Consider the following 10,384-nt stretch of genomic DNA (forward strand, 5'->3'; position numbering starts at 1 on the left):
CATTCAGAATAGATGTACTGAAGTATGAAGTTATGGGATGAGTTACGCGTATGCCAGATTAAAAAGATGCGTCTTGAGTTTACTTTTAAACTGGGAAACTGTGTCTGAGCCCCGAACACTGTCTGGAAGGCTATTCCAAAGTTTTGGAGCTAAATATGAAAATGCCCTGCCCCCTTTTGTAGATTTTGAAATTCTGGGAACTACCAAAGGTCCAGAGTTTTGTGATCTTAAGGAGCGTGACGGATTATAGCGTTTCAGAAGACTGGTTAGGTATGAGGGAGCTAAACCATTTAAAGCCTTGTATGTAAGTAGTACTATTTTGTAATTAATTCTAAACTGAACAGGTAGCCAGTGCAGGGATGATAATGTAGGTGTTATATGATCATATTTTCTGGATCTAGTGAGAACTCTGGCGGCTGTATTTTGGACTAACTGAAGCTTGTTTATTGAGGATGCAGGACAACCACCTAGTAATGCATTACAATAGTCCAGTCTGGAGGTCATGAATGCATAAACTAGCTTTTCTGCATCAGATACGGATAAGATGCTCCTAAGTTGCTCGCTTGCTTCTCTTGTCTGTCTTGTGAATACTATTCAGAGACTCTCTTCGTCTTGCTCTTGAAAATAAAAAGGAATATGGATTTGATCAAGTGGTCTCTGAATGCAACTGACACGATCTTCTCGACGAGAAATGTGGGTTCTGGGGAACCTACTTGTCCTGCTGGGACGTTTGCTGCTGGATACACGATGGACGGTTGGGAGAAGTGGCGCATTGTGTGCCTGGCCGCACTGTCTCTGGAGGATGTTGAAGATATCTACCTATTCGGAACTCTGATAACAGGGATTCTGCTGATTGGATTAGGTGGGATACTTGGATATCGGAAAATTTTAAAACCAGTCAGTCTCAACCCCAAGAGACTGGCTGGCTGGGAAATAGTGGTGACGAGAGCTGTCAGTAATCAGACTGTGGTTCTGGACCGCAAATTGGATAACATCTTGGTGAGACTAGCAGCTATGCAACGTGATTTGGACAGACCTGGAAACCAGTGATGGACATTAAATATCTGTGAAATTGGCAGATATTGATCGAAACCTGGAAAATATGATTTTCTTTTTCGGCTGCCCCTTTTCTTTCCAGCTACTGCATTCAAGGCCGTCGCTGGAGACATAACTAACTCCCCGAAGACCAAGATAACGAGACGCTCTGGAATCCTAATCCCCCCCCCTTCAAGGACACCTGGCGCAGACTATTACGGGATGTTACAGGCTTACAAACTGACACGCACACACATAACAGCTACAGATAGACACTCTACCTTCCCCTTATCCAACGCCTTCGTGTGCTTATTCCCTTCAGTGTGGGTAGGCGGAATCGGGACCAGCGCTCTCTAGCTACAGGGACTGGAGCTGTCTGCCTACATTGGACATTTCCTATCCCCTGTACCCTCATCGTTGCATGTTTATGTCTTGTGATTACATGTTTTTATGTGCTCGTTGCTGAGGTATTTTTCACCCCTGATCGCACACTGCCCTTTTCGAAGGACAGTCTGGGAGGGGCTTTTTTACCCTCGCTATCCTATTGTATCTTATTCCTTATTTTCTATGATGGCGCCGGTTAGGTGGCTGCCGTCGCGACTCTGTGGTCGCACAAATCATTTCACTGCATATTGTAGTCTGTATGATTGTGTATGTGACAAATAAACTTGAAACTTGAAGTTTGGCGATATTTCTAAGATGGAAAAAGGCTGTTTTTGTGATATTGGAAATATGATTTTCAAAGGACAAGTTACGGTCAAATATTACGCCCAGGTCTTTTACTGTTGAGCTAGTAGTAACAGTACATCCTTCTAAACGCAGGCTGAATTGTGAAAGCTGTTGTGTGCTGTTTTTTGGGCCGATGAGTAATATCTCTGTCTTGTCTGAGTTTAATAAAAGGAAGTTATTGGTCATCCAATATTTTATGTCCTGGACACACTCGGTTAATCTAGACAATTTAGGTATTTCATCTGGTTTTGTTGAGATATATAATTGGGTATCATCAGCATAACAATGGAAACTAATCCCATGTCTTCTAATGATGTTACCCAGGGGAAGCATGTATATTGAGAACAGCAAAGGTCCTAAAACTGACCCTTGTGGGACCCCATATTTCACTGGCATTACACCAGACAGTTCTCCATTTAGGTCTACAAAATGGTATCGATCAGACAGGTATGATCTAAACCATTTTAATGCCTGTCCCTGAATACCTATGTGATTTTGTAAGCGATCTATGAGAATATTATGATCTATAGTGTCGAATGCAGCACTAAGATCAAGCAAGACTAGAATTGAGGTGCAGCCTTGGTCCGAAGCTAAAAACAAGTCGTTTGCAATCTTAACTAGTGCAGTTTCTGTACTATGATGGGGCCTGAAACCTGATTGAAATTCTTCAAGGATGTTGTTTTCCTGCAAAAATGTGCATATTTGAGCTGATACTACTTTTTTAATATTTTTGATATAAAGGGGAGGTTTGAAATCGGTCTATAATTTGTTATTTCATTTGCGTCCAAATTAGATTTTTTAAGAAGCGGCTTAATAACTGCCAACTTGAAAGGTTTAGGGACGTGACCTAGATATAATGAAAAATTAATAATGTTTAAAAGTGGCTCTCCAACCGTATGCATCACTTCTTTCAAAAATCTGGTTGGGATTGGATCTAACAGGCACGTTGCTGAATTAGCTGAGGTGATAAGTTTATAAAGCTCTTCCTGTCCTACACCTGTAAAGCACTGAAAAACTAAATGTGAAACTTTAGGCTGAACTAGATCATGAGATGCTATTAGAGGATGAACTTCCGTTATTTTCTTCCTTATGCTATCGATTTTTTCCTTAAAGAAGTCCATAAAATCTTCACTACTAAAATGTTGTGGAGTACTCTCTGCAGGCATCTTAGGTTTTGTTAGGCGGGCTACTGTACTAAATAAGAACTTGGGATTGTTTTGGTTTCTTGCTATCAGTTGGCTAAGATGCTCGGTCCTAGCAGTTTTTAGAGCCCGTCTATAGCTGCACATACTGTCTTTAAACGCAATTCGAAAAACTTCTAATTTAGTTTTTCTCCATTTTCGCTCAAGGTTACGGGTTGCTCTCTTTAGGGCGCGAGTATGACTATTGTACCAAGGAGCAAGTGTTTTATCTCTGACTTTTTTTTATCTGATGGGAGCAACAGTGTCTAATGTACTGGTAAAAATAGTACCCATGCTGCTGGTCACTTCGTCTAGATCGTCTGCATTTAGGGGTCTAATAAGAATTTGGGACAGATCCGGTAGATTACTTGTGAATCTGTCTTTAGTAGTCGGATTCATATTTCTAACAAATCGATAACGTGGAGAGACACAGCTAATCTGTTCTACGGGTAGAGTATATATCAGGAGGTGATGATCTGTGATATCATCACTTTGAGTTAAAATCTCTATATTAGTGACATCTATACCATGAGATATAATTAAATCTAGTGTATGATTACAGCGGTGAGTTGATCTATTTATATTTTGTTTAACCCCAAAGGAATTTAGTAAGTCCATAAATGCGAGGGCTAAAGTGTCATTAGCATCATCTACATGAATGTTAAAGTCACCTACTATCAACACTTTGTCAGAGTTAACAATTAGGTCTGATAGCAGATGTCCAAATTCTTTTAGAAAATCGGCATATGGCCCTGGGGGTCTGTACACGGTGGCCAGAGTAAAATATAGCGCGGGTTTATTATGTATTTCATTAAGTGCAACATTAATGACGAGCACTTCAAATGAGTTAAACCTGGGCCTTATTTTCTGAGTAACAGTAAGTACATCTTTGTAGATAGTGGCGACACCACCACCGCGACTAATTAGACGGGGCTCGTGCTTATAAAAATATCCTGACGGAGTAGACTCATTTAGACCAATATATTAATTTGGTTTAAGCCAGGTTTCAGTGAGGCAGAGTGCGTCAAGGCAATAATCTGATACCATTTCATTAACAATAAGTGCTTTAGGCGTAAGGGATCTAATGTTGAGAAGTCCAAACTTTAGAGGTAGACTTCGATTACTTATTTGGCCTTTTTCTGGTTTAATGGTTACCAGATTGTTTCGGCTGGATTTAACGAATTTATTCTTTTTTCTCACTAATCGGGGAATAGACACAGTTTCTATAGTACAAGCTATGTGTGTGCGTCTATTAGTATGGTGAGTTGTATTGTGGCTGATATCTAAAGAATCTGAGGTATGACTTACCGCAAGTCAGATGGTTCGTAATGTCCTGGAGATATTGTCAGAGAGGACCGCTGCTCCAGCTCTGCTAGGGTGCAGGCCATCTGTGCGGTAGAGCCTAGGACGCTCCCAGAAAACATTCCAGTTATCAACAAAGGGTAATCTCTGTTGTTGACACCAAGATTGTAACCATTCATTGAAGGTGAATAATCTACTGAACCTTTCGATTCCTCTCTGAAATGTCGGAAGTGGTCCAGATACGACGATCTTTGTCGTGGGTGATGTGCTGCGGACCTTCTCAACCAGGCTCCTGAAGTCCTTCTTTAGGATCTCCGTCTGCCTCAGCCTGATGTCGTTGGTGCCAGCATGGAGAACCACAGCTCGAATGTTCTTCCTCAGGGCCGCAGGCACCTGTGCAGCAACATCAAGAACACGTGCACCAGGTAAACAGCGCGTGTACGCCTTACCTTTAGCTGTGGTAGCACGCACGTGCCGGACAATGGAGTCTCCGATGACCAGCGCGTCGTGTGCCGTCTCACGGAGAGGAGCGAAGCGGTTTCGGGTTGAGATCTCGAAGACGGGTGGTGGCGGAGGAGGAGAGGTCCTCGCCCGGGGCTTGGCGCGCGTCTTCCGCTGCTGAAGTTTCCAGGCCTCGTGGTATCCCGGCGCCGGGGTGAAGGAAAGCTGGGCAGGCTGCGTTCTCGGTGCGTTGGACCTGGGCAGAGAAGCACGCGGAGTAGAGGTTGTCGGAGAATTCTCATGCCGAGAATTTACCTGGGACAGGTGAGCGTCGGTCCGCGACGATTCCAGCGTGGCTTTCCGCTGCTGTAGCCGGGCCAGCTTCACCTGTAGGTCGCGGATCAGCTTCTACACGGCCTCCATCTCCAAGTCCACCGAGTGCAGCTCCAATGTCTCCTCACCTGCACACAGGGGCAGAGACCCAACCGACATGGTGTCTAAAAATAGAAATAACCGGTGCGAAAGAGCGTAAACAAACTTGTGATAGCCGGGCTAACGGGCTAGCGATGCTAATGGAAAGCCGGCTAGAAGCGGTGTGCTGCAAAACTATTAAAACTTATACGATATAAACTTATACGAAAACGATATAACACGCGTTTCGAGTGAATATATTATAAGGTAGTATGAAATACTTATCTGTTATATGTTTACTCTTCGCAAGGGGACGAAAAAGTAGAAAAATTGGTCAGTCTGGCGGAGCTCGGGAAAAAGCAGCAGAGCTGGCGGAGCTCGGGAAACAGTAGCAGAAGGTAACTTGGCATAAATCCAGACAACACAGTGAATTAAGACGTTACTGAAGCAGGGTGTTAGTCTTTTACACCTTTTATGTATTTCATTAAATGCAACATTAATGATGAGCACTTCAAATGAGTTAAACCTGGGCCTTATTTGTTTAGAAATGAGAAAGAGAGTGCCATCTAAACCCAGATTTGATATCTAATTAAACAATCAATTGCAATGTACTAAATAATTTAAAGTTTGATTGCATTACTAGTATAGGTAAATATATTGTACTAATTTGTAATACAATATACTTGCTCTTGATAGTAATGTAATATGTAAATAATTTTAAGTTTAATCGCTTAAAAAAAAACACTTTTAGCCATGGCCACGCCTCTTTATCTCCATAGAGACCAAATGCGCTACTTGCACACGTACTTTCGCGTTCTTTTCAATAGGGCTCAGTCAGTTCCGGTTTAGGAATGGCTACGTTCTACACCCGCTGTCTCCAGGATCTCCCACGGATTAACATTACTGACGTGCATTGTATTTGCAAAACAACCATATTATATAAGAATATATATTATTAATATATATTATATAAGAACATATTAATGTCAAAGTCAGCTTTATTGTCAGTTCGGCCACATCTACAGGACATACAGAGAATTGAAATAGCTTTACTCTCAGACCCTTGGTGGATAACAAATAACATTAAATACATAAAGAAGAATGGTAAAAATACAAAGAAAAATATGAATAAATACAATTATACATATAATATTAAAAAAATGCAACCACGAGGGGGCGCAATCCAGTGTCTTCTTGTGCCAGTCCCAAGTCTGGATAAATGCAGAGGGTTGTGTCAGGAAGGGCATCCGACGTAAAACATTTGCCAAATCAATGATGCGAATCAAGAATATAATTCCCATACCGGATCGGTTGTGGCCCGGGTTAACAACGACCGCCACTGGTGCTGTTGACCTACAGGGTGCTAGTGGAAATTGGGCTACTGTTGGTCGAAGAAGGAGAGGAGGAAGGCGTGTTCATAAGCAGAAAGAGAAGAGGAAAGGCAAGAGTTTAGGAGTGATAGTAGGGACTTTGAATGTTGGGACCATGACAGGGAAGGGAAGAGAGTTAGTTGATATGATGCAGAGAAGGAAGGTGGATATACTGTGTGTCCAGGAGACCAGGTGGAAAGGTAGCAAGGCTAGAAGCTTAGGATCAGGGTTCAAATTGTTTTACCATGGTGTGGATAGGAAAAGAAATGGAGTAGGAGTTATTCTGAAAGAGGAGTTTGTAAGGAATGTTCTAGAGGTGAAGAGAGTATCAGATAGGGTAATAAGTCTGAAGCTGGAAATTGAAGGGATAATGTTCAATGTTGTTAGTGGTTATGCCCCACAGGTAGGATGTGAGTTAAAAGAGAAGGAGAAATTCTGGAGTGAGTTAGATAAAGTGATGCAGAGCATCCCCAGAGGTGAAAGAGTGGTGATTGGTGCAGACTTCAATGGACATGTTGGGAAAGGGAACAGAGGGGATGAAAATGTGATGGGCAGGTTTGGTCTTCAGGACAGGAATGTAGAAGGACAGATGGTGGTGGACTTTGCAAAGAGGATGGAAATGGCAGTAGTAAATACTTTCTTCCAGAAGAGGCAGGAACATAGGGTGACATATAAAAGTGGAGGCAGAAGCACTCAGGTCGACTACATCTTGTGTCGACGTTGTAACCTGAAAGAGATCAGTGACTGCAAAGTGTTGGTAGGGGAGAGTGTAGCCAGACAACACAAAATGGTGGTGTGTAAAATAACCCTGGTGGTGAGGAAGGCAAAGAGGACAAAGGCAGAGCAGAGGACAAAGTGGTGGAAGCTGAGAAAGGAAGAATGTTGTGAAGTCTTTAGGGAGGAGTTGAGACAGGCTATGGGTGGTCAGGAGGTGCTTTCAGTTGACTGGACAACTACAGCCAATGTGATCAGGGAGACAGGTAGGAGGGTACTTGGTGTATCATCAGGTAAGGGGAAAGTCGACAAGGAGACTTGGTGGTGGAATGAGGAAGTCCAGGAGTGTATACAGGGAAAGAGGCTAGCTAAGAAGAAGTGGGACACTGAGAGGACTGAAGAAAGTAGACAGGAGTACAGGGAGATACAGAGTAAGGTGAAGGTAGAGGTGGCAAAGGCCAAACAAAGAGCATATGAGGACTTGTATGCTAGGCTAGACAGTAAGGAGGGAGAGGGGGATCTGTACAGGTTGGCAAGGCAGAGAGATAGAGATGGGAAGGATGTGCAGCAGGTTAGAGTGATTAAAGATAGAGATGGAAATGTACTGACAGATGCCAGGAGGGTGATGGGAAGATGGAAGGAGTACTTTAAGGAGTTGATGAATGAGGAAAACGAAAGAGAACAAAGAGTAGAAGAGGTGACTGTTGTGGAACAGGAAGTAGCAAATATTGGTAGAAGTGAGGTGAGAAGGGCGTTGAAGAGGATGAAGAGTGGAAAGGCTGTTGGTCCTGATGACATACCTGTGGAGGTATGGAAGTGCTTGGGAGAGATGGCAGTAGAGTTTTTGACAAGTTTGTTTAACAAGATCTTGGAGAGTGAGAGGATTCCAGAGGAATGGAGGAGAAGTGTATTGGTGCCAATTTTTAAGAACAAGGGAGATGTGCAAAGCTGTGGCAATTATAGAGGTATAAAGCTAATGAGCCAGACAATGAAGCTGTGGGAAAGAGTAGTGGAAGCTCGGTTAAGGGCAGAGGTGAGCATTAGTGAGCAGCAATATGGTTTTATGCCTAGAAAGAGTACATCAGATGCAGTATTTGCTTTGAGGATGCTGGCGGAGAAGTACAGAGAAGGTAACAGGGAGTTGCATTGTGTCTTTTTAGATTTAGAGAAAGCGTATGACAGGGTGCCAAGAGAGGAGCTGTGGTGTTGTATGAGGAAGTCTGGAGTGGCAGAGAAGTATGTTAGAGTGGTGCAGGACATGTATGAGAGCTGTAAGACAGTGGTAAGATGTGCTGTAGGTGTGACAGAAGAGTTTAAGGTGGGTCTGCATCAAGGATCGGCTCTAAGCCCCTTTTTGTTTGCTCTGGTGATGGACAGGATGACAGATGAGGTAAGACAGGAGTCCCCATGGACTATGATGTTTGCAGATGACATTGTGCTCTGTAGCGAGAGCAGGGAACAGGTGGAGGAAAATTTGGAGAGGTGGAGGTATGCTCTGGAAAGCAGAGGAATGAAGGTTAGCCGCAGCAAGACGGAATACATGTGTGTAAATGAGAGGGACCCAGGAGGATTGGTGAGGCTACAGGGAGCAGAGGTAAAGAAGGTGCAGGATTTTAAGTACTTGGGGTCAACGGTCCAGAGCAACGGAGAGTGTGGAAAGGAGGTGAAGAGGCGGGTACAGGCAGGTTGGAATGGGTGGAGAAAAGTGTCAGGTGTGTTGTGCGATAAAAGAGTATCAGCGAGAATGAAAGGAAAGGTGTACAGGACAGTGGTGAGACCAGCGATGCTCTACGGCTTAGAGACAGTGGCGCTGAAGAAAAGACAGGAGGCAGAGTTGGAGGTAGCAGAGCTGAAGATGTTGAGGTTCTCCTTGGGAGTGACAAGGATGGATAGGATTAAGAATGAGTTTATCAGAGGAACAACCCACGTTAGATGTTTTGGAGATAAAGTCAGAGAGGCCAGATTGAGGTGGTTTGGACATGTTCAGAGGAGAGATTGTGAATATATCGGTAGAAGGTTGCTGAGGTTGGAACTGCCAGGCAGGAGGTCTAGAGGAAGACCAAAGAGGAGATTTATGGATGCAGTGAGAGAGGACATGAAGTTAGTTGGTGTGAGAGAAGAGGATGCAGAGGATAGGGTTAGATGGAGGCAGATGATTCGCTGTGGCGACCCCTGAAAGGGAACAGCCGAAAGACAAAGAAGATACATATAATATTAAAAAACTAATACAATATACAAGTAAGGGCACATGGCAGAGAGTGCAAACCAGACAGAGTAGTGCAAATGCAGACATACTGTATAGTGCAAACAGAGCTTGTAAGTATAAGAAAGTGATAGAGAGCAGCCCTGTAACAGACAAGAGTCTTATAAGGTAGTCTAAGAGTAGCGTATACAGATAACACATTGTAAATACTACCTGTACTGTGTTCTGTAAATGTACAGTCACGCTATACGTGTAGCTCTTGTAGCTGTTTTTTCAGCTTCTCCACTTCATTAGAAAGTTCTTCTATTTTAACACAACCGGTTTTCCTCGAATTTAAAGAAAATTCAACTTGTCTGGGCTTACATTGTGGTGGAAAGGTGCAGTTGTAAGGAGTAAAAGGTAGGGAAGGTAAAGAAGTTTAAATATTTAGGGTCAACTGTCCAAATCACAGGAGAATGCGGTAGTAAAGTGAAGAAGAGCAGGCAGGGTGGAATAGGTGGCGAAGAGTAGCAGGAGTGATCTGTGACAGAAGGTATCGGCAAGTAACAAAATATATTGCACAGAATGTATCCTCCCCTTCATTACAACTAGCACCAGATATTTCATTTCATTTGGTCATGTTTCTTCTGCATTTAAGAGGGCATGGGTTACTCCCATTCTCAAGAAAACAGCCTAGATACAGCTAAAATCAGCAACTATCAGCCAGTATCACTTCCCTTTTTTCTCTAAAATTTTTGAATGCACTTTATAAAATTAAATGTCTTCTCATTTCTCAAAAAAGAACCTAAAAGATACTGACCAATTACATCCACCCCTGCCTTTTTGTCATTCACTGTGAAGCTTTATGCTCCTAGAATGGCCAAACTTTTATCTGTCCCCATCATCCTGGATCTTACAGTAGTAGCGTTTAAGTGAATAAACTACTGTACAATATTTCCTTGTCCATCCTTGTAAACCATGGAATTTGTGGCACAGCATCATAATAGATTGCTTCTTAT

Source organism: Clarias gariepinus, chromosome 5, assembly GCF_024256425.1.
Source record: "Clarias gariepinus isolate MV-2021 ecotype Netherlands chromosome 5, CGAR_prim_01v2, whole genome shotgun sequence".
In the NCBI taxonomy this organism is placed as follows: domain Eukaryota; kingdom Metazoa; phylum Chordata; class Actinopteri; order Siluriformes; family Clariidae; genus Clarias; species Clarias gariepinus.